Source organism: Lepisma saccharinum, chromosome 15, assembly GCF_977018435.1.
Source record: "Lepisma saccharinum chromosome 15, izLepSacc3.1, whole genome shotgun sequence".
NCBI lineage: Eukaryota > Metazoa > Arthropoda > Insecta > Zygentoma > Lepismatidae > Lepisma > Lepisma saccharinum.
In genome coordinates, this window is record NC_139243.1 from 76444474 (window position 1) to 76469514 (window position 25041).

General features: G+C 40.3%; 1 long non-coding RNA gene across 1 annotated transcript in view; it reads right to left on the reverse strand.

Moving 5' to 3' along the window:
• Positions 1-2874: 2874 nt before the first annotated feature.
• The window catches only part of LOC145999511 (uncharacterized), an 87480-nt gene continuing 65313 nt past the window's right edge, over positions 2875-25041 (reverse strand). The window contains exon 5 of the long non-coding RNA XR_014443406.1: positions 2875-3515. This is a non-coding gene — a long non-coding RNA (uncharacterized LOC145999511). The remainder of the gene's footprint in view (positions 3516-25041) is intronic.

Below are 25041 nucleotides of genomic sequence, written 5' to 3' on the forward strand. Positions count from 1 at the left end.
TCCTTTGTTGTCATATTCAGTACCACTTAACAAGGATTACTCAAAACGTGATGTTTGTTCTTCTCTAGCTTCCAAAATAAGCAATTCCATTGAGTCAGTTTTCTTACAATTGACAGCATTGTGCAGAGGTGTTCTTCCATAGGAATCCTTTTTTAGAAAGGTAGAGTATGGCGTTTCTTTTGTTCTGTCTGATGAACCTAATCAAAAAGGGACACAAGCTAGTGTTGCTTTTTTAGGCAGCTACATCCATAAGTGACTCCTCTTGAATATTTTCTGGAATGAGTTCTGCGAAAATATCCACATCCATTTCTGAAAGCTTCCTCATAAGAAACTTCACCGCCTCTTGTAACATATATTCTGCTGCGAAATCCACCAATGTCTTGTGAGACTCAAAAGGTTTTCGAATATAAGAAGGGAGGTCTTTAGAGATCTCAGATATTTTATCAAAAGCTTTCGCCATTAAATCCTCGTACTGTGAGAAGATAGCTAACAATACTACCTCCTTGAGTAAATCTTCTCTATCATTCAAAGACTGTACCTTCTCCAAAAATAGGTTCTTGATATGCACCACATTTGCTTTTAAAAGGACTCTACCAAATAAAAGAAACTCCTTTTCATTCATTGTAAACTCCAATATTAATCTCCAACAGCTTATCTGCTTTTGTGAAATAATTTCTTTCCAATCATCATAAAAATAAATGTGATTCAAAAAATGTTGATTTTTAGCATAGTTAAGAAGAAGTCTCACGGTTTCAACATGACCATTATCTACTGCTATTGCAACAAAAGAACTAAAGGAAGGTATTAGTAGAACGGAATATATTGGGTTCTCCCTCATAAGGCACCGGAGTTCTTTTGTTTTCCCTTCCTTACACAGGTATTCAACAAGCCCTTCATCGACCGTTGATAGCTTCACTCTGAATTCTTTACTGAGAAAAAGCGAACACATTGTCCAACTGTGTAATTCCACAGCAAGTTCAGATGGTGTAAAGTTTGCAATATTTTCTTTAGCCTGTAGATCACATCCTCTGCTGATGAGAAGCTCCAATGCCTCCACACACTCATTGGCTACTGTTAAGTGACAAGCAGTTCTTCCAAGAGCATCTCTTTCGTTAATATCAGCTCCGTGTTCTAATTCCTCCCTAAGGGTATTGACGTCATTCATAAGAGCAGCAATGTGAATTCTGCTCTGAGCTAATGCATTATCTATAAACACTCTTATTACTTCATATTCTCTCCCATATAGTATACTCATAAGTAGTTTCGTAAATTCCTTGCAAGGCGTTTCCTTTGTTATGAGCTGTATAGTGTGTAATGCAAAGAAATACTCCGCGAAAGTTCTGTGAATGAAGGACATGTTAGCTTCTTCGGATTTATGCAAAATCCCAATCCTAAGAATGTGCGGCTCATCCAGCAAGGACGGTTTGATTACTGCACTTTTTTTGCAGCAGTCACAAGGGAATGAATTGCCTCCGAATATTTCGTGAATGGCTGTTTGTGTGCACTCACTTCTATGTTCCTTACAAACAATGTCAACAAGGATCTCCTTTATGGGTACGCCTTCTATTAATTCACTTCTAACGAATTTCTTGTACTTTTTGTTTTCAAATTCCGTATAAAGTGAAAGTAGGTTAGTGAAATTAAATTTCACAGAAGTGTTTGCACTTGCTTCTTCTTTACAAGATGATACGCAACTTTCTTCAAACAGCTCAGCGAGCAAAGTTATTTGCAGGGGAATCCCAATTAGGCTCCCTTTCCTTTCGCCTATCTTAGAAAAAGCCTTCACGAGGTCTCGTGCGAAAACATGGATGCGTTCTGATTTCTCCGAAGAAACGTCCAGATTCTTAATCCAAATGTCTGCCAGCAGCTTCTCCTGTTCTAACTCGTTCAATGGCTCCAAGCGATAAGCGAATGTTGAAGTCGCCTCCTCCAACTCTTCCTTGAAATGGAGTCTCGTGGTTATTATCACCTGTCCACGTGAATGCTCCTTCAACCTCTGGAGAACCAGAAGTACTTTCTCCCTTTCTTCTCTTGATGCAACCTCGTCGTATCCGTCCAAGAGGAGGATAAACTTCCCTGTTTCTTTGAGGCTGCGATGAAACCTGATCTTGGAGAGAGTTGCTTCTCCTTCCAAGAAAATTTCGCTTAAGCACTTAAAGAAACCTGTAATGCATTCGTCCATATTTATGTTAAGAAATTTACTAGCAATATCCCTGAGGGATACCTTAAGAACGCACCAGTCTCTGTGCTTCTTCTTTACTTCTTCCACTATGTGAGACAGTTCAGTGGTTTTCCCCATTCCTGGCTCTGCTGCAATAACAGTGATTGAGTTATTTTCAATTTCTTTCTCTATCATCTTTTCTAAATTTCTTTGCACAATCAATTCTTCTATCATGTTATGTAATAATACCTTTCGTAAAGTCTGTGTATTATAAAATTTACGAGGGAAGTAAGTACCAATTGTCTTGCACAGGCTACTTATCTTCCTTCCAACAGAAATGTTTTCTTCTTTAAATCTTCTAATGTTTTCTGGTTTGAGAAAACCTTGAAAATTATGAATTTTTTTCATGTCAAGGGAATGTAGGGACACAGATTTTTTGTACGTGTCTGTCAAGGCATGTAGCATAACTTCTGCAACATCGCATTCTCTGAAATACTTACATTGAACACTCTCTCTAGTGAACCATTGGTTCATTCTTTTGTAGATTCTGACTCTTAAATCTTCTGGGCCAAATCCTGTGTCTGCCTCCCTTGCCTTCTTCACCAAGATTTTGTTCAGCTGATCATTTGTAGGTTGTTCTACAGCAAACCTCAAACGCTGGAGAAAGTCTTCTATGTCGTTGTCTGTTTCACCAGGTGACATTTTTAAATGTCTTCTTAGGCAATCAGTCAATTCTAACTGAAACACAGAGTATTTGTATATGTCCAAGAGATCCTGCTCTTCCATTACCTTCTTGAATCTAAGAGAATGTCTCCCTGACGTCATCACTCTTTGGCCTGATTCTGTCGAATCGTCGTCGAAGTCCAGAGCTGCTGGGGTGTATATGATATACCTCTCCACAGCTGCTTGCGTACGTCCCACCTTTTCCCTAATCTCTAGGAATGACTGAAAGTACTTTCGGAGATAGAAGTCTCCCTTCTGTGGAAATAGAAAGTCGTAGAAATATATTTTTGAACCGACTTCCCTGTGTTTCACCTGAAGACACCAACGCGTCGAATCTTTTTTTCCAGCAACCCTGATGACAATATCATTAAACAATCCAGCTGACTTGTCTTCCGTCGACAGGTTGTAGCGAATTCCTTTTTCCTTCAGAGATGAGATCACAAACAACGCAAGTATCTTCATTTGATAATCCTTACCTATTTGTGCTCTAAAGAGAGATGGGTTCTTCGTGAAAGCCTTGACTCTGTCTTCAAATAGGACATCGTCAGAGGATGGACTTTCTTTCATCGTAGATTGATGAGGTTCTACGAAATGCATATCCATTTTCCACTTTACTCGATAACAGGTGTTCCTGAAACGATTTTTTTAAAAAAATGTTTCAACCCATGTGCATTTGCATTTAAAAAGTACAGAAACTAATTTTTAAAATTAATGTATAGTTTTCTACTGTATCACACTATTTCCACATATGTGAATTATCCATGATATTCTTGATAAATGACGAAACAGCGTGAAACAAACAACCCTAAGCTGCTCACTCAGAAGCCAGAAGACATAAATTGACTATTTGTGTCATAATTTCATTATGAGACGGCAACGGGTTCCTATGGAAATTATTTTCTTCTATTGTAATGTTTGCGAAATTTGCTAAATTTGTTGACTTCTATGTTAAAACCAAAATTTAAGTTAAGTGGTTGATGTTCAAGTCTTTATATTGGTCTATAATTTTTGGACTGCAAATAATATGAAAATTTATATTATTTATCACTTTTAATATCTGGTAATCGAATTGAAAAATATATATTTGTGTTTACTAGGGCTGAGCCGATACTGATGCCGAGGTATCTGTATCGTAAGGTATCGGTTGTATTTCATCTACCGATACCTGCCAATACTTTCCCGGCATATTGGTCGTTCACGGGGTCCGCAAAAATTCAGTGCTACACTTTTGCGGACTCTAATTAACCGGGAGATAATGCAAAATTCAAACTTTTTATTACTTTGAACCAATTTGCACGAAAAGAGTATCGGCATCCGTGTCGATGTCGGTTGAAAGTGGTATCGGCTCAGCTCTAGTTGTTGAGTTGGTGTTTTAAGTCCACTTTATGCACAGTAAGGCTAATCGGGACTGGACCTACAGTTTAGAGTGGGATCGGAACCATTTGCGCCTCCTCCGGGTATCGAACCCGGGACCTCTTGATTACAACTGCGCCATCGGGAAGACCCACTCAGCTCTAGTGTTTACATTTTAAAATAAGATACAAATTAAAGGTCTTAATATAAAAAAGATATAGGTACATACGTACTATTCATAATAAACTAAACAACAATTTTTATCAACCACAGACCACACATTAGTTTAATAACAATTAATTTCAATTAATTTACAGTGCATTAAAAGTCTCACTTTGAGAGCATAAAACTGCTTCTTGACTGAGCATTTCACAAAAGACAACTGACTGAAGATTGCAGTAAACAATTTGTGATGTCCACTTAGGTATACAGAGGCTAGCTGTGATAGATCAATTATTCTCACATCTCTAATTGGAGAATTTATTGTCGAAGGCACATATCATAAGCGATAATCTTTTTCACGTGCTTCTCACCCTCCTCTACGATAAGCTGGCAGACTGGAAGGAGCTACTCAGCAGCCTTTTCGACAACCTGAAGGGTTTCAGGTAGAGACTGCAACCAAAGGAAAACAGACGATTTCTATTTCTGCCTCCCCAACTTTACTCACCGGCCACTGCAAACGGTTTAAGGTTGTATGTAACAAATTGCAATATTCACGTCACAAATTTTATTGTAACAACAATACAATCTATTCATTTGTGTGTGTGTGTGTGTGTTTGCGCGTGTGCAGAAAAGAAGGGGGAGAATGGACGATGCATTAAAGATTACCCACTATCAGTTCCAAGGTCAGCACATATCACTGGAAACAATCAAGAAATAAGCTAGTTATTCTTCTTCAGACTTGTTTCATTTTCTGTAATGCCTCGTAAAACTCACTGGCATACTTCACATATCTCATCAGTCAATATATTGTGTTTAGCGGCATGATTTGAATACGTTATATTCTTCAAATACCTGTAAGGGCGATCTCATACCAAAACAAGTGTCAGGTGACAAGAGACAGCAAGGATTCACACCGAAGCGACAAACAACAAGCAACACGGGTCCCTTCAGTCTATACGCAAGGATTCGCCGTGCATGCGCGAACAGTAAACCGAAGCGACATAATGCACTTTATTGAAGAAAGAACCAGTCCGAGCAAGGGACAAGCAAAATGTGTCGCTTGTTGCATGTCACTTCGGTCTGAAAGCTCCTCAAATTTTATATCATACACTTATATATTAAGGTTGTTATATACCATGAGAATTTCTTATAAAATATGTACCAATACATTGTTATTAAGTATTATAAATTTTCATATTATTTGTAGTCCAAAAATTAAAAAATAGACTAATGTGAAGACTTAACATTACCACTCAACTTAAGTTTTGGTTTTAACATGGAAGTCAACAAATTTAGCAAATTTCGTACTCATTAAAATACAAAAAAAAAACAAAAAAACAATAATACTTTCCATAGGAACCCATCGCGAAGAAGACTAAGTTTCATCCGTAGCGTTCCAACATGAACGCGGGGATCTTAAATAGGGACGTAACTTGCCCCTCCCGATTAGTACTATTGATGGTAGAGACAGCCCTGAACGGGCCAGGTACAATTATCTAAATTACATTAAAATAAACTCATGATTCGGTTTAGACTGAAGTGAGCAATGCGAATGGCAGGTAAGGGTGTAGACTAGCTTACCCTGTTCGGTTTAGAAATAAGACCAGTAGCTCCTGCTTCTCCGATGATTCTAAGTAAAAAGGCCTCGTGTCGCTCTCATGCGCACCTATTTAAACCCTCGCTTGGCCTCTCGTCACCTCTAGCCAAAGGCCCTTTTAGTAAAAAGCTTATCCTACACATTTCTGAGCAGGAGCTGACAAGATCTGCGAGGGTAAATATTTCTTAACCGAACGGATATGCTACGATACCCCTCTTGCAAAATAATTTCCCAAATTGAAAATGTAATCATTAAAATGTTACAGTGAACCTTCTGCCATTCACCAAAATTTAAAAGGTATTTTATTACATAAAATAATAAAAGTTGGAACTCTTCACCGAAAATTAAATTGAACAAAATTAAGGTCAAAGCTTGAATGCAAAAAGAAAGTATTTTGGTTGCATTGTTCACACGCTGGAAGAGTCTTGTGTAATCAACAATGCTGACGTATGGTCAACATGCGATAGCAAGTGTTGTTCGCAGGTTCGCGGAGTCAGCAGAAAGTTCAACACATTGTATCGTAACTCGAGACATCATGAGAATGGCTTCTCCGTTTCGCATAACAACTCTGAGAGATAAGTAATGGCCTCTGAACAAGTGCTAACTAAGAGCCGAATGTAAACCGTGAGAAACCTTAAGGCCGAGTGCTCGCCTCGTTAGGATGACAATTCAAGAGGCGAGAGCAAAAAGACCGTGCTAGACACCAATCTCCGCTTGGACTGCGGGGCATTGAAATTGATGCACTGAAGCCAATAAAAGAAACAACACACGCAGTATTGGCTACGCACAACCACACGAAGATAAAAAAGTAGTTGAAGATTATATTTTTACTTGCCATTGACGTTCGGAGCACACTATGACCTGCGAAATCAGAAGGCAGGGCAATCCAGACACACGCGAACCCCGGAGTCCTGGGGTACGAAGCACTGTTCCGGGAGATGCACACAATTGCACTGGGGGACCGGGTTCAAATCCCGGGTTCAAATCAGCCGATGAAAACACGTAGGCAGTGGGGCGGGCGAACACAGGTTAGTCCATGGAGAGCCACTCCAAGTAGCGTTTGCAAGCCCCAAAATATGCGTTGTCCGATGGCGATCGTTGGGGGCGGGGTATTTATGATAGGCCCCCGAAAGTTCAAAGAACACGCCATTCCATATTTCCGGCACACATCTTATGCCGACACTGGAGAGAGAAAAAATGTTGCTGGTTGCATACAAGAACGAAAGGTGTACCGTGCCATTGCATACAGTATGCCTCGATCACTCCAAGAAGGGGAACCCTAAACATGGGCACTGCTTAGGTGAAACTGTGCAGAGGGGGCCAGGCTGGTTGCAGATCCACAGGGGCGGGGTCTCAACACATGTGGAGCGTTGACTGTACACAAAGTTCCAATATGCTCGTGAAGTACACTGCTTGGCCTTACAGAGCAAAAAGGGACGATGTACATGAAAGATGCTCATGCTTCTTCTTAAGGGGGTTAGAGTCGTGGGGGGGATTGCTCTGTAAGATGAAATTTCTTCGGATGTTTTTGACGATGTTCCGAACCTGGGATGTCACGTGGGGTAAGATTTTCGTTGCTGCTTCGCTGGTCCCAATTGTTGGTAGATAATAGGAACAGGGGCGGAGACGACCAGAAGGGGATAAGTCGTTCTGATTGCCGTGGGTATCGAAAATGCATAACAGCAGCAGGCGTCTTGAGGGGAAAATCCCTGGCGATTTCAGCTCTCACACCGGTGACATACACTGCTGGAATCCAAAGGAGGCCGAGGAGCTCCAAAGCCGTCAGGAATGAGGCGTTCTTCCTCCAGCCTCAAAAAGAGTCGCTGGACTACTTTTGAAATTCCTGGAACTCGTGGAATTTCCGAACATGGTAGGAAACAGGTAGGACAGTGGAAAGACTACATTGCTCTCAGTCAGTCAATTTTTAAAATATATAAAAAATGTGTAAAGTAATCATCATTTTATAGGCAAGTGAAAATCATGAGTAAAGCTAAATAAACTAAAATAAAACAAACTGCCCAATAAGTGATATAAATTATAAAACAAAATTTGAATGAAGGCTAAATAAAATAAAAGGCGGAAAATGTACTTTGTATGTACAATATACAATAAAGTAAGGACAGTAAAGAAACTAAAATAACTGGGATTAAATATTGATGGATAAATATGTGTATGCCATAAAATATGAAGCCTCTTTGTGTCACATCATGTAACGAACCCAATCCATTAAATACGACATGCCAGAAAGGTGTAACATGATATAAAATATGAACGGAAAATGTAAATAAACTCCAAAGTAATGTCCTTTCGACTTAATGGCGCATAATGAAGAAACTTTTAAACTAATGATTAAAGTTGCTTAAACGGCAAAACAATGTGATAAAATCATTAACTGTATTGCTCTGCATTTTCTGTCGACGTGTTACGGCAGCAAAATCCTGACGGGTGACATAATACAGTTAAGACGATTTCTTAGCATTGTAATAAAATAAAATAAAGAAAGGAAAAGTGAAATACGGATAAAATATGAAAATTATTAGTAAAATTGTAGTTTTTAGGAACATTGTGAATTAAATCCAAGAGATTGCTGTTCGAGTCTGTGAGGCTGACTGAAATGTGGCTTGCTTTTAAATTTGTCCATGCTTACGGGAGCATTCAATTAGATTTCATGACGTGTGGGAAAGCTAAAATGTATAAATGCAAGTATTCTTTATTATACAATTTAGTTAAGGTGGGCATTGAAAGAATCTGTAATTCCATAAGTAATTATTTTGCATTCTAAAAGCTCGAAGTTGCCTGGCTATGAATGGAAAGTCACTTGAGTTTAAAGTTCAATATGCTGCAAGAATCTCGCCGGTACGAAATGTTCATTCCGAGTATCTCGATGCGGGGTTATGGGTCCGAATCAGCACATTCTGCGAGGAGCCAAAGGCTAGTTGCACGACAATTCACATCACCAGCTTCGATACCGGACGCCCTTGACGGCGTAATATAATACGTTGAAACAGCTCAGCGGTATTTAGACGGACAAATTCTAGCTTTTCGAGCACGGAAATCTGGCGACTTACATGGAAGGAAAATCCTTGACTTGAGCCTTGCGACTGCACATACCCTGAGTTCGAAGGAACGAAAAGGAAAACAACGAATGAATCGTGCTTTCGGTGCAGAGATTAAACTTGCGTGTTAAAACCTATCGTAAGCTGACGGAATGTAAATGTGATTATCCCTAAGGGGAGGGATAACAAGATTCTGCTTGATTGATTATACTATTCGCAAAACTTCATTGTTATTTAATGAAAAAAAAATGACAACCAGTTTTACCTTAATTTAAACAACCTTTTTAACTTTTATCGCTATTTTGTGATTTAGTGATTTGCGATGCGATTAAATAACCACACGAAATCTGTTGAATAACGCTAAAGAGTGTTTATTTAAACATTAAGGAATGCCGTAACTTGAAATATAAATATCATAATATAAATACACATGAAATTTAAGCTATTTAAAATTCAGAGCTAGAAAATGCAAAAGGAGGAATATTAAGCTATCCTTTAATAAATAGCTGAGAGAGATAATAAATATATGGATAATAACAAAAAAAAAAATCTCGTTATTTGTGAAATACTCAACGCCTTGAATACCGCTTACGTCTCGTTCTACTTTTCATTACAAGTTGGCTTATGCCTAACTATGGTGTTTTAACAAACTAACAGTCATGCAGACTAAGTCATTCTTTTGTCATTGCGCTACAATGACAGTGTCATTCCTCTTGCTACGGGTACCTCTGTGTATACAATTAATTCGTAGGGGAAGACATAATTAACCTTAAAACTAATGGAAGGGAGCGTCACTCTTACGGACATCATTGCTCCTCTATTCCTTAAAACATATATATAAACACTTGCGCACTCTGTTATATTTCACTACCGGTATTTCTGAGCGTACAACCTAAACACCTATTATAATAATTATATAATAATAATTATCATTCCTTAGCTAGAACATTGAATCAACGAGCGGGTTATACTCTAACCGAATGGTAGCGTCACTCTGACTACTTACGCCAGCGTATAGTAACGGACATATAATTGCTCCTCTATTCCTAGAAATATAATTAGCGTTTCGTTTTTTCACAAATTAACTTTACTTTAGTAAAAAAATATCCCTTAATTAAGGCAAAATAAAAATGCACTGCGACTAACTCATGTATTCTCTCGACTGTCTCCTTATCAATTTGCACTACAATTATTTGCTTCCATCTTCGGAGCGAGGAGATTTCAGTCATTTTAATTACAATGGAGTCGACCACTGAACCTTGTGCATTTCAAAACTATAAAATAAAATTAAATATCCTTCTTGCGATAATCTGTAACAGTTTAAACTTAAAACACATAAACACAACTGGCGTTACTTTTCGGATCATTAACAAGTTACGGTCTGTTTATAAATAAAAATAGAATTGAAACTTTAAAGGACTTTAATTAATTAAAAAACACAATTGACTTCAGCAATACTCTCTGCTGTGACCCACTAAGTACACACACCATGGTGTGATTGAGTCGTATCGTTTATAGTCGAACTACCATTAGAAAATGGCGGACGAGTAGCGGACGTGTAGTAAGAGCTCCCGATTTCCCCCCAGTCTCGCTGGCGCATACATTACTCATACATTACTACCAGAACAAACTAGTGCCAGCATAGGAAAGCATCACTTCCAGCACCTCGGTGGTGATCTAACAGTTCAACGACTTACTAAATCGCATAATTATGCCAAAAGCTTCGATCAACGTAGTTGCCAGCCGCGTGGAAAGCGTGGAGGAGAGGCTTCGGGCCTTCGAGAGCCGACTTCGGGACGTCGCCAGTCAGCAACCACCCGCTGAAAGCACGGAGAAGGGATCCCAGGCGGCGTTGCAGGATCTCAGCGCGGCCTTCCTGGAATTTAAACGGGAGGCGGTGGACACGCTGAAGTCTGTCAGGCTGGATATCCAGGAACTCCAGAAATCCACAGAAAGAAACTCGACATTGATCGACGACATGGAAATGTATTCCAGGAGGAACTGCCTGCTGTTACACGGTATTCCTGAGACGGCCAACGAGGACATGGAAGAGCTTGTACTCCAGACGATGCACAAACATCTCTACCTGCAGCACGTAACCCTGGACCACATCGAGCGCTCTCACCGCATCGGCCCCCGGAGGAGAACAGCGGCGGATGCGGTCAAAACTGGGAAGAGGCCCATCATCTTTCGGCTTTGCAGCTACCGAACCAGGGACGCCATCTGGAAGAACAAGAAGGCGCAGAAGGGAACGAGAGTTCTCATCACGGAATCCCTGACTGCAGCCAGGCAGCAAGTGCTGCAGAAGGCCAAGGAGCAGCATGGCCCTAGGAACGTGTGGACTCAGGATGGCAGAATAGTCATACTAAAGAACAATCGGAAGATCTCCGTCACCACGCTGGAGGAACTATACAAAGTGGAGTGAACGTGAGGGGAAAAAGAGGACGTGCAGGGAATAAGAAGCCACTCAGAACGTTTATTTTGCCTACTGAGGGCGCATCAAATTCCGCCACGTTATTGCGTAAACTCAGCAATTTTGTGTATTTTTGTGTATTAGTGTTTGTGACTGCATTATGTTAGTTATTGGTATTTATGTTACTACGTTAACCGTTATGCTCGTGTCTGTTTGTGTTTGTGTTTTTTGTGTGTGTGTACGTGTGCGTATGCGTGCGTAAGTATATAGAATCCAGTTTTCGGTGTCCTGCAGGTTCTAAATACATCACTTCTGCTGACTTGAAGTGAATCTCCAATTTCCAATAATTTGTGTTCGGTAGACGTAGCGACAAATGTTAATTTTATTTATTTATTATCTTCTCATTCCCTATGGTTCAAACTCATATTCTGGTGGATGTAAATTTGGCAACGCCCCCACCCGGTGCTTCTGTAGAACTTGAAAACCTGCCCCCTCCTCTTCAGTTGCCATGAACCTCGCCCCTACCCTCTCCTAGCGGCAGACCGTAAACTCGCTTCCTAACCCCCCCCCCCCAAACTGTTTGCCCGCCGGCAACCTCCCGGCAACACCGACGTCGGCATTTTTCAGTCAATTAAGAAATATCTGCATTTCCCCAGCAAGCGACAACGACCTTCGCTCCCCAACCCCGGTGTCACAAATGGGCTACCCACCTTCTGGGCTGCAGCTGAACCTCCCCTCGGGCAGTCTCAACGTCATCCATATCAATACACAAAGCATTCTCGCGCATCTCCTTGAAGTCCAAAATATTGCCCAAATAAACAAACACGTGCATGCTCTGCTCGTGTCGGAAACGTGGCTGAAGGAGAGCCTTTCGAGTGAACTGGTGCACCTTCCAGGTTTTCGTCTGTTCAGAAGAGACAGGATGGGAAAGAGGGGCGGGGGAGTGGCAATTTATCTACGCGAAGAATTTCCTGCCAAAATCCTTTCGGAATCACCCGGCGACTACGACCGATCTTCCGAATATATAATTATGGAAACTACCGTCTGTCAACAGAAACTCCTCCTTGCCGTAGTCTATCGACCACCTACCACTCGCCTCGAAAACTTCGAAAACGATATCGCAACATTTCTACCAAAATATTCTCCGCAAATGTTTTGGGACATGAATGTCGACCTGTGTACCACCAAAGAGGAGGCTATGCAATTCCGCGATACGTTCTCAGCCTTAAATCTTACAATCTGTCACTTAAATCCAACCCACCACACGACCACTTCAGACTCCTGGCTTGACGTCATTCTGCTCTCGGACGAAAATCGCGTAACGAGCCATGGCCAAATTCCGGTACCTGGGATATCATTTAACATCCGCGTTCCAAAATTTAAGCCTAAACAAATATCTTACAGGGACATAAAAAACGTTGACGAAACCCGCTTGAACGAAGACGCTGCACTCGTTCCGTGGCACGTAATTAGTACGTTACCAACAGTGGACGAGCAAGTTCACCTGTTAAATACATTTCTTCTTGAACTGTTCAATAAACATGCTCCCGTCAGAAAGAAACGGGTCTCACGTCCCCCCGCCCACTGGCTGACGGACGACGTACGTCGACTTATGGTCATGAGAGACAGAGCTTACACCAAATACAGAAATGACGTAAAAAAAGGTGACTCTAGCACATGCAGCTTCGAAAATTATAGAACTCTGAGGAACCGCTGCAATCAGGAGGTAAGAAAAGCCAAGCGCCGATTCGCATACGAATTGCTCAACCACCAAAATAAACCGGACGTTCTATGGAAAAAGTTGAAAATTCTAGGTATTGGGAAACAGAAAAAGGACGACTACATTCCTAAGTTTGCACCAGATGTACTGAATAATCATTTTTGTGACTTCCCGACTATTGAAAATAATGTTAAACGTGAAACTATTCGGAACATCGCAACGCACTCCACAAATGCTTCAAAATTTTGCTTTTCCTGGATTTCACCGGAAGACGTTATAAAATCTTTACTTAAGATAAAATCGTCGGCCGTAGGAGTAGATGAAGTTTCCATTCTCATGATCAAAAAAATCCTCCACCAAGTCCTGATTCCCATCACGGACATATTCAATTTCTCCTTGCTTTCTGACACATTTCTGTCCCTTTGGAAACTCGCCCAGGTACACCCTATACCTAAAACAAGCAACGAAATCAATTTAAACAATTTTAGACCAATCAGCATCCTCGCAGCTCTGTCTAAGACTCTAGAACATCTTATTAGTGGTGAAACCCGTGACTTTCTAGCACGAAATAACCTAATAAACCACTTTCAATCTGGGTTCCGTAGCAACCACAGCACATGCACGGCTCTCGTCAACGTAACCGACGACATGAGGTTAGCCATGGACAATCGACAACTTACAATCCTTGTTCTTCTCGATTTTACCAAAGCTTTCCAAACCATTGATCACGAAATTTTACTCACAAAACTATCATCCCTATTCAGCTTCTCGAACTCTACGGTTAACTGGTTCCGTTCCTACCTGCATGGACGTCAACAATGTGTCGTCGACCCAAATCGAAGATCATCCTGGAAAAGCATCCCCTGTGGCGTCCCCCTCCTGTTTACACTGTATATAAACGACCTCCCGTCGGTGCTTAACCACTGTAGGTATCACATCTATGCCGACGACTTTCAATTATACTTTTCTTTCCCTCCTCAAGAAATATTGAATGCAACCGAACGTGTAAAGAACGACCTGAAAAAAATCAACAAGTGGTGTGTAGAGCACGGCTTGCAGGTCAACCCGACTAAAACCCAGTGTATGCTCGTAGGCTCCCCAAAGATTCTGAACAGAATTGACGAATTAAATCTCCCTAATCTTACGGTCAACGATAAACACTTGCCTCTCTCTACCACGGTTAAAAATCTGGGAATTACGCTAAACAATAATCTTACCTGGAGAGAACACGTAAACTCCGTGTGTAAAAGAGCTTTCGGTGCACTACACTCTCTTTACCGCCTTAAAAACTTCCTACCCGAACGTATAAAAACCAAACTTGTCCAATCTCTTGTTTTCCCTATTATTGATTACTGTGACACTGTTTACTCGGACGTAAATTGTGAGCAAGCTAAACGCCTTCAGCGAATCCAGAATGCCTGTGTCCGCTTCGTTTTCGACATAAAATATTCCGAACATTTGACACCGTATTATGCGAAGGTCGAGTGGCTGAAATTAAGTGATAAACGGATTTACCACAACCTTGTCCTACTGTACAAAGCCCTAGAAATAAAAGATCCAAAATACCTTTCAATATCTTTCGGACTTTCACTCCCGCAACACCAGATCACGTGAAAAATCTCTGTTAGCCACCTCTATCCACAGATCTAACTTCTACGCCAATTCGTTTACCGTTACCTCTGCAGGACACTGGAACAGACTACCCCCGAAATCCAAGCCTCCTCCTCAGTTTTAACATTCAAAAGACAATTAAAATTATACATGCTAAACAATTGGACCTAGATTAAATTCCCAGAAAGAAATACGTTATACATTTAGCCCACGAAATATGCTTTCTATGTAGGTACTTATGTGTGAATGTGTGTTTGTGTGTGTGCATGTAGAAACTGTACTGCTTTTATTTTTAATTTCTTCTAAGCTACATTTTTTCATTGTGTTAGTAAAAATAATGAGCAATGTACGTAATTAATGGTTAATCCAGGGCTTGACTGCTCGTATTCAAACTGTATTGATTTCATTTTTAGTTTCATTTTACTTTCACTACTTTATTTTTCTTTTATTATTTTATTTTTCATTTATCTTTTTTAATTTTTTAATTGTATACAATTTACTGCAAAGAAAAAAATGATCCCTGTAATTAATGGTTAAGTGGAAGAGAAGGCATTAATGCCTTAACTTCGCCATGTAAACAAAGTCGTAAATAAATAAATACTATTGATGGTAGAGACGGATAAGCTACGATACCCCTCATGCAAAACAATTTCCCAAATTGAAATTGTAATCATTAAAATGTTAAAATGTTCTGCCATTCACCAAAATTTAAAAGATATTTTATTACATAAAATAATAAAAGTTGGAACTCTTAACCGAAAATTAAATTGAACAAAATTAAGCTCAAAGCTTGACTGCAAAAAGAAAGTATTTTGGTTACATTAAAAAATAGACTAATATGAAGACTTAACATTACCACTCAACTTAAGTTTTGGTTTTAACATGGAAGTCAACAAATTTAGCAAATTTCGTACTCATTAAAATACAAAAAAAAAAAAAAAAAAAACAATAATACTTTCCATAGGAACCCATCGCGAAGAAGACTAAGTTTCATCCGTAGCGTTCCAACATGAACGCGGGGATCTTAAATAGGGATGTAACTTGCCCCTCCCGATTAGTACTATTGATGGTAGAGACAGCCCTGAACGGGCCAGGTACAATTATCTAAATTACATTAAAATAAACTCATGATTCGGTTTAGACTGAAGTGAGCAATGCGAATGGCAGATAAGGGTGTAGACTAGCTTACCCTGTTCGGTTTAGAAAGTAGACCAGTAGCTCCTGCTTCTGCGATGATTCCAAGTAAAAAGGCCTCGTGTCGCTCTCACGCGAACCTATTTAAACCCTCGCCTGACCTCTCGCCACCTCTAGCCAAAGGCCAGTGTTCTTACCATTTCCTGTAAAAAGCTTGTCCTTCACATTTCTGAGCAGGAGCTGACAAGATCTGCCAGGGTCAATATTTCTTAACCAAACGGATATGATACGCATCCACGTCTTCGTCCACTAAGCGCGTTGGCTCTAGTTATCGCTGCCATCGCTGTAATAGACCATATCGATGGTTTCCATGTTCTGTTCGTCGGCATCAGCAGGCACCCTTATTAATGCGTGCTTTACGCTTTGGGTGTGTTGGTCCTGTTGCCGCGCTTTATCCGGCCAATGGGAGTGTCGGATTCTGATTTAACTCGCGGACAATCGGGGTTCCTATTTGGCCGCTAATAGTCGACGGTTTTGGTCCTGCAAAGGACTATTTTCTCCAAGGGCTTTTCTATATTTATTATTATTTCAAAGCTGCATATACTAATGAAAGGGAGATACTTTACTGGAGATCACTAACTTACGGTATTCGACGATGCCTCAAGAGTGCAATGAGCTACTCAATGAGTACCGAGAGTGGATCGTTGGGTGTCGGCCAGAGGCCTGCACGAGACCTGGAAGAAATCCGTTCACAAGGAGGAGCGCCTAAAATAATATGCAACAAGCACGCGTCATGCCAGGTGTTGGACATTGCGTAAGCGAGCTTCTCTCCACATGCCTCGAGGCCTGCCAGGCTTTTCTCTTTAACCGGTAATTGTAAGAGAATTAAGAAGTCACGTTAGACCCGGTGTAGTTCCTTCAGTATATTACGCTCTGTGCGTGCTGTGAACTCCAAATAAATCCACAACTCCAGGGGAAGCCCTGTATATGATAGGAATCCCTAAAAACTAAGCGTTTTGCCTCGTAAGATGGGTATATTAAATTGGAGCATGTGCATTCACGAATATTACCAATTTAATTTAAACACTGAAACCGCATCCAATTATTCGCTGAGTTTCAGAGCCACCCACCCGATTGGTAGCGCTGTTTGAGATGATGTTAGGACTACAGTGACCAAATAAGACAAGGCAGATCAAACTAAAGTAAAAATAATTCTGCAACAATGACTTCCCAATTATTTATGAGTTAATTGACACTTATCATCCCAGAGCGACCAGTGCGAATTGTACCCCCCCCCCTTTTCTGAAAAGGAACACTGTCATTAATACATACATAACAATACATTTAACACTGGGATTTCTTTGTGGTGAAATGTTAATGCTACGAAGTACAATTAATATATATTTATTTTGATAATCACAGACAAAGATTTATCCAACTGATCAAGCGCTCTTTTTTTTTTTTATACTCAATTATTAACGCCAAAGTTGCATGCCATAATATCTAAGTAGCATTATGTGTCCGTTGACTCCGATAAACTAACAGTGCAGTTATTTATAGAATTCAGCTGATCAAGCTAACATGACGTGACGTCATCCCCAGCTAGAATTTATTCGACGAATTACTGGTGTACACTTGTGAAATTACAATGTAAACACCCTTAAAACAAGCAGTTTGTAGGTGACTTGTATTATCAAGAGTCTATCTTTCAATAAAAATTTGAACGATTACGGTAACAACTTGGCAACCTACAAGTCAATCATTCACTCTGTGCGAGGCAGTTACGTATTATCATACGTCACCTACCCGATGCTTAAACATAAAACATTACCCAAACCACCTGTTCAAAGGAAGTTACGAATACACAGAATAAGAGCATCAAAGAATATTTACAATAATTGATATATACATTACAGTTTCTTGACCGATTGTTTATACTCGCCAAGATGGCTACCTGACGCTCTCCCTTCCCGCCTAAATTAACGATGCGACGCGTCGACGAAAATGGCCAAATTCGATGCACACGAAAGCTAGCTTTTATAATTGGATGCCAATAGATTCCGCTGTACCACGAAATATCCTGCAGTCTTCCGATGACACTTAGATAAGTAAAGATACTGTACTTACGACCATCCGGCTACCTCATAACGCAGCTCACAATCGTCAAAGAAAATTTCAATTATCTGTCCACACTATATATTGCGCGCATAGATTTTTGGCAAAACATGTTACACAGTCCTTTGTGTTTCGTTGGATCCAATCAAATCCTATCGCAATCCTTTGTGCGTTGGGATGATCACCGATGTCTTTCATCGGCGTAAACCCAAACAACCTTCATGTTTCCTTCCTCTCGAACCAGTCCCCGAATCGCTCCTTTGACCTGCTCATCAGAAAGCGAATCCGTTCTTCGGTTCCTTGATGAGGTTCAATCTTCCGTGCACCGTTGCATCCATAACCCAATTTAAGTTGTGTCTTCTTCACAAAACAAATTATTAAACCATGGCTTTGCTTTCATGATAAATCATTTACATAAATTAAAGAGAAAACAGTCATTGATTTGTATGCAAACACCAGGTCGGCTGAGAACACGTATTGTTTACGAACTGTTCAAATGAACAGCTGATTCATCCGTCCTGTACACTGCTGTCACCAGGTGTACAAACATTGATCTGAATCGCCCACAAATATCTATAACGAGGGTGGCGAGGCATTTAACATAAAATTTACTCATTGTATACATGAATTAACATGTTGGACCGAATGATTACATTAAAAAAAAACTCCTATGACCACATACGTCATAGTTGGCGCCCAACTAGAGGCTGAACCCAAAAATACATATCTACCAGTACAATTCTACTCTAGATAATACAGATCACTCATATTACAAGACTATAAAGAAACAAAAAACTATTACATACATATGCAATTAACAATTATGAATCATCATCAATTATATACAACATTTTATCTTTATCCTTCACTGCTTGGTGATAACAAGAATCTTCCCAGAGAGACAAATGTCCAAATCGCACCAGTCACCCTGAGCTTGAACACTTCAGCTAGTGCTGACTCCTGATTAAAACCACAATTGCATGCTATCCAGGCGAAAGGTTATGCCCACTTGATCACGCAACTGCAAAAGTCAACCCGACATATTGCCTCCGAAACTCAGCGTCATAAAGGATAGATCAATTTATTGTGCACGAGATTTAAAGATTTGGCCTGATGTCTTTAATGATGTCAATACCCATGGCCTTCATATTTGTACCAAACACCATCAGTGTTCTCTTTATACTGGAATGGAAGGAACTTCCACCCGTTACCCAGCACGCGCCAGAGCAAAAACAGTTTTGAGTTTGTCAACAATTTCCTTAAATATGCATTCCAGCATCAATCTTGAAATGAAGATTGACATAAAAGCAAGAACCAACATGGAACATATGCAATCAAGAATCGGAAAGGAAGGGAGGAGCACTTATGTTCCGGTCCGCCGCGAAATTGCACCGACTTGGCAAACTTGCCCGCCGCAGGCGCTAACTCACTTGACACACAAGAAATTAATCTCCCTAAGCTTAACGACCCTCAACTTCATTTCGAACCCTGACATTGGGATTTTTCTTGTTCATTGGAATTCAACTGTTTCAGTAACATTTCTTCTACCCCATCCAGATTCATATCTAGTACTTTATTTACCCAAAATTTTAATTTGTCAATGGAACACTTCCATAATTTACAATTCTCAATTGATTGATTATCATACCTTTCCCCAGACACGCAATCAATTAACGACAATGTTGAATTATTGTTATTTTTCACACACAGGTAAGGTCCAACAAAGAGTTCACAATACTTTTTTATTATTTTATCTTTCAGACCACCTGGGTTTTGGTTCTTAATAAAGACCAAATTACCCACTTCGACGGCAAGGATTAGACATCTTTTCGGCATTGAGCCTTTTTAGTCTTTCGTGCCTTTTACTAAAACTGTTGAGATTTGACATCACCAGCTTACCATCCCATGTGACGTTATTTTCCCCGTCCCCAAGCGGAATATCCGTCAGTCTTCTTGACATATTTAACCTAAGCTCCGAGGGAGAGTATCCCGTCTGAGTCGCAATAGAACCATTTAAGAGGTATAACGCCTCTGCTATGTGTTCCGGCCATTTGTTATGATTAGAACAACACAGCACCCTCATCAATCGATTTAACTCTGAGTGATAGCGTTCGACCAGGTTCGAGCTAGGATGGTATACCGGAGTATACACCAGTTGGATACCCCAAGTTTTCATAGCCTCTTCAAAAAATTTTGACTTAAATTGTGGTCCGTTGTCAGAAACTATCTGTTTCGGGACACCTAAGTGCACAAAATAAATCTGAGTCAACTTATTTACTATCGTCTTGGCATTACTATTAACAATGGGATAGGCAACCATATACCTGGATGCAGCATCTAAAACCGTAAATAGGAACCTTTCCCGCTTCCGACCCAACGTGAACGGACCTTGGAGGTCAATGAACAGTAATTGCCCAGGTTTGTTCATGACGTGAGATTTTGCAACGAATTTTGCCGGATGTTTATTCGGTTTGGTGCGCTGACAGAGCTCGCAATTTTTTACGTAAGACTTTACATCCGTCTGCATCCTTTTCCAATAAAATACTTGGTAAACTTGAGATAAAGTTTTCGCGACACCGAAATGTCCCATATCATTATGACATGCCCTTAACACTTTTCCAATTAACTTGTCAGGAACACAGATCCTACAGCGAGAATCTGTATGGAAATCTTTAATATACAATACATCGTTATACAAACTATACGTTTGGTTCCAAGTTCTTGATCGAGGATTGACATTCAGCATCGTGCCCCTTAAATGATCTATGATTTGTTTCAAATTAGTATCCTGACTCTGGAACAAAATCAATTCCTCCCTAGTGACTATTTCCTTTACCAACTGTGAGACAGCAGAAATATTAACTAAAAATTGTTCATCCAACACATCGGGAAAATTCCTGCTCAGTGTATCAGCCAAAACATTGTCAGCTCCTTTACAATACTGTACCACAAAAGTATAATGTTGCATTTGGATGAACCATCTAGTAAGTCGAGCATTCCAAGAATGGGCCGACTCTAGCCACGTAAGCGATTTGTGGTCAGACACGACCACAAATCGTCTACCTTTGAGAAAGGTGGAAAATTTCCCTATAGTAAACAGGATGGCTAAAACCTCAATTTCAGTCGAGGTGTAAGACTTTTCATATGATCTGAGCAGTCTACTAACAAATCCTAAAGGTTTCAGGTTTCCCTCTACGATTTGAAAACAATAACCCCCTATTCCCACAAGAGATGCATCCGTTTGAATATAAAACGTTGCTTCAAAATTCGGAAAATTCAGTGTCACCTCTTGGACCACCAGGGACTTTAGTCGCTTAAACGCTTCATCTGCTTCCTTGGACCAACGCCATTTGGTCTTCAATTTCAACAATTCATATAAAGGATTCGCAATGATGGCATAATTGTGTATATATTTAGCCAACCAATTGAAACTGCCTAGAATTTTTTGTAGTTGTTTCAAATTTTCTGGTTTACGCAAGTTGACTATTGAGTCCACGTAAGCTGGATCTTTGGTGATACCCTGCGTGGAGACGATATGTCCCAGAAATTTAATCTCTTTAACCGCGAATTTGCATTTTTCCAACTTCAATGTGAAACCTGCACAGCTTAGCCTTTCCAACACCAAAGCTACGTGCTTTAGATGTGACTCGAAGTCCCCAGACTTGATGATTATATCATCCACGTATACAACCACAAAGTCTAAGAACGAACCGAGCACTCTGTTCATCACGTCAACAAATACCGCTGTGCCGTTCACCGAGCCAAACACCACCCGCCTGAATTGATACAAAATACCCTCGAATGCAAAAGCAGTGTACCTGCGACTGTCCTCATGCAAAGGTACCTGCCAATAGGCATTTCCCAAATCAAGTGAAGTAAAAAATTTACAGTCTAAAAAAGAAGTCAATAGATCATCAATTTTCATTGGAGTCAGTTGCATCGGTTTAACATGCTGGTTGACTTTCTTTAGATCGACGCACAGGCGAATTTCCTCATTAGATTTCGGAAGAACTAACAATGGCGAACGGTATTCAGAGTCTGAGAGTTCTATTACCCCCCATGTCAACATTCGATTTAATTGTTCCCTCACCTTATCCCTGTATGCATAGGGAATAGGGTAGTTCTTTGCAACGATCGGAACCTTCGTGTCAAGTTCCATGCGATGGACATATTCTTTACACAACCCTGGCTTGTCCGAAAAGGTCTGTTCAAACGAGGTTAGCATCTCCAAAAATCTTGAATTTAAATCCCCATCTAGATTTAGAGAACCTTTTAATTTATCTATACAATCTAAGGGTTGATTTTCTAATCCGGGTGAATTCAAAGATACATTGGATATTGGCACCTCCGATTCCAGAGTGTCGACTTCTTTAAGAGGAGTAAACTTTAAAAGAGCACTACCACTGGGTGTTCTATAGAAAAAGGCCTCCTCATCAAAATTGAGTTCCCCGTGAATCCCATATATGACATCTAATCCTAATAACACAGGGATATTTAAATTTTTCACTACGATAAAACGCACATAGAAATCATAGCCCCCCAAATTGATCATTACCTTCGCAATTCCCTCTACTGATTTTGCTTTTGAGCCGGAATAATCAATCAATTTTATGCCGGAAGCAGGTTCCAACCTTGGCCTAGAAATTAATGATGAGATGGATTTCCAGACGCTCATTCCCATTAGGCTCGCCTCAGCGCCACTGTCGCAGAGGGCAACAAATGGTTTACCTAAAATAGCAATTTGAATCAAAGCAGAAGCGCACCGTTTAGAATCAATATTTACAGGTACAAATAAATTCTTCGAATCATCAAAATCACTTCCTTCCCCGATATCATTAATATGTACAAAACAAATAGCAGGATGTTTTATCTTGCCCTCACCCCCTGCCCAACGGTAAGAGCTCCTCTCCGGTTTTCCGAACTTGGATTTTCCCTGGAGGACCCGTCCAGCGCATGGATCTCAGCCTCAACTATGATTTGAGAACCAGATTCAGAAGCCCCTTGTCCTATCCTTCTTAAAATTCCCTTTTTCCTAAGAAAATTCAAAACCAGAGACATTCCTTCTCCATTCCAATGTATTCGATCAACTTTTCCCCGTGAAGGATTTCCCAAATATTCTTCATAAACGTCATAACGAATTTCACCCGAGCTATCAAAAAACAGAGAAGAGATATCGTGTACTTTGACATATCTTGCATCATGAAACGAGACTATGAAATCATTAATTCCTTTCCATTTGTGCCAGACATTGGAATTTTTGTTACGCATTATACGTGCTAAGGGAGGTAGGGTCAACCAATTGATCTCCTCAGTCCTTCCTTTCAACAAATCCAGCGTCTCCGACATGTTGCGCTTTATAGTTTCTTCCGTCTGAAAGTTAAGTATATCGTTCGTACCTATCATAATTATTACAGAGTCAGCCAACTTTGAGTACGACTTTAACCTGCCGTTCAATTGCTCGGTAGTTTGTCCGCTGACTGTTAATCCAATCCTACGATTTCCTTGTTCATCGAAATTGAGCTGATAATTACCAAACTTCTGAGCTACTCTGAGTAACATACTGTCGCCGATTAATTGTTTCCCTTCTAACAACGGTTGAATAGTACTTCTCTGTTGTTCTGCTTCCTTACTACTCTGAGGTAACGCAGACGCAACCCTATTAACTGGAGGTTTATTCATGCCTGAACCCACATCACCTCCTACGATGTGAGTTGGTTTCCGTTTCCCAACAAGGAATCATCGGCCGAATCCCTATTGTACTGAAAACGTCGTCTTGATTTGGGACTGAAATTGGTGTTCTTTCTAACGCCAGTGGGTGAAGTTTTTAAAGTCTGTGCCCCTGGTTTACCCTCCACCTCAGCACCCTGAGACGTGGCGATCGTGATTTTGTTTACCCCAGCTTTAAAACTCTTACCCTTTTGAAGCGGAGCTAGATCTCGCTTCACGGGTAAATCTCTCAATGACTCAAAATTTTCTATAGTATGCATGGCATCTGCAAATGATGAGATATCCTGCATTACGAAGTGCTCTCTCAATTTATAGGGCAATAGTGAACCTAACTGAGCAACAATATGAGCCTCTTCCGCCTTAGGTTGTATTGAACGTAGCAACTTGAAGTTCTTAGAAAAATACTGTAATACACTTTCTTCAGATGTTTTCTGGTAAGGAGAGTTCAAGATTTTGGCAAGACAAGTACTACGCCATCTAGAACTTTCGTAATGGCTTATGAATTCCAATTTAAATACATCATAAGAAATCAACTGAGCCTTTCTCTCTGCAAACCAGAGCTTCGCACTTTCAGTCAATAGTTTAGGAACATATTTAATGTAATGCGCTTGATCAATTCCATATAACTCCAAAAGTTCCTCTACCTTTTCCAGGAACTCGGTTGGAGTTACATTCGTGATCAAGCCATTAAATTTTGGGAATTTTACTAAATCCTGGGGCTTTATGCTATATACTTTCACAGGAGCGAACCCATGAACAGCATTAAAATCAGATTGTTCCTTCTTCCCTTCAATCTCTCCCTTTGGATCGTCAACTTTTTCCCCATCCCCACACATTTTAGATTTTCTGTGCCTGGTTTTTAGATAACCCTTCTTTCTTATCGCTGAATTAACTCTCCAAGATTTCTCAGCATCAGTCGATGACTCTGCACTAGAAACAGAATAGCCCGCAAATGGTTTCCGCATTATACCTGACTTGACATTCCCTGCATCCGAATTGTCTGTAGAAGTGGCCTTATCCAATCGACCCACCCCAGTGATTTCAGTTACCGAGGGATCGACACTTTTACCCTTAACCGGTTTTCCTTCACTATTCTGCATTTCAAATACCTTATGAGGACTCCCCTGCTCCCAGCTGGCCATAACCTTGCTAAACCTATCCATGGAATTCTCGAGAGACTTTAGCGTTACCATAACTTCTGGCGGCAGAGTATTAACAACCGAAGTTTCCGACCCTAAGTGCTGAGAAGAAACATGAACAACCGGTTGA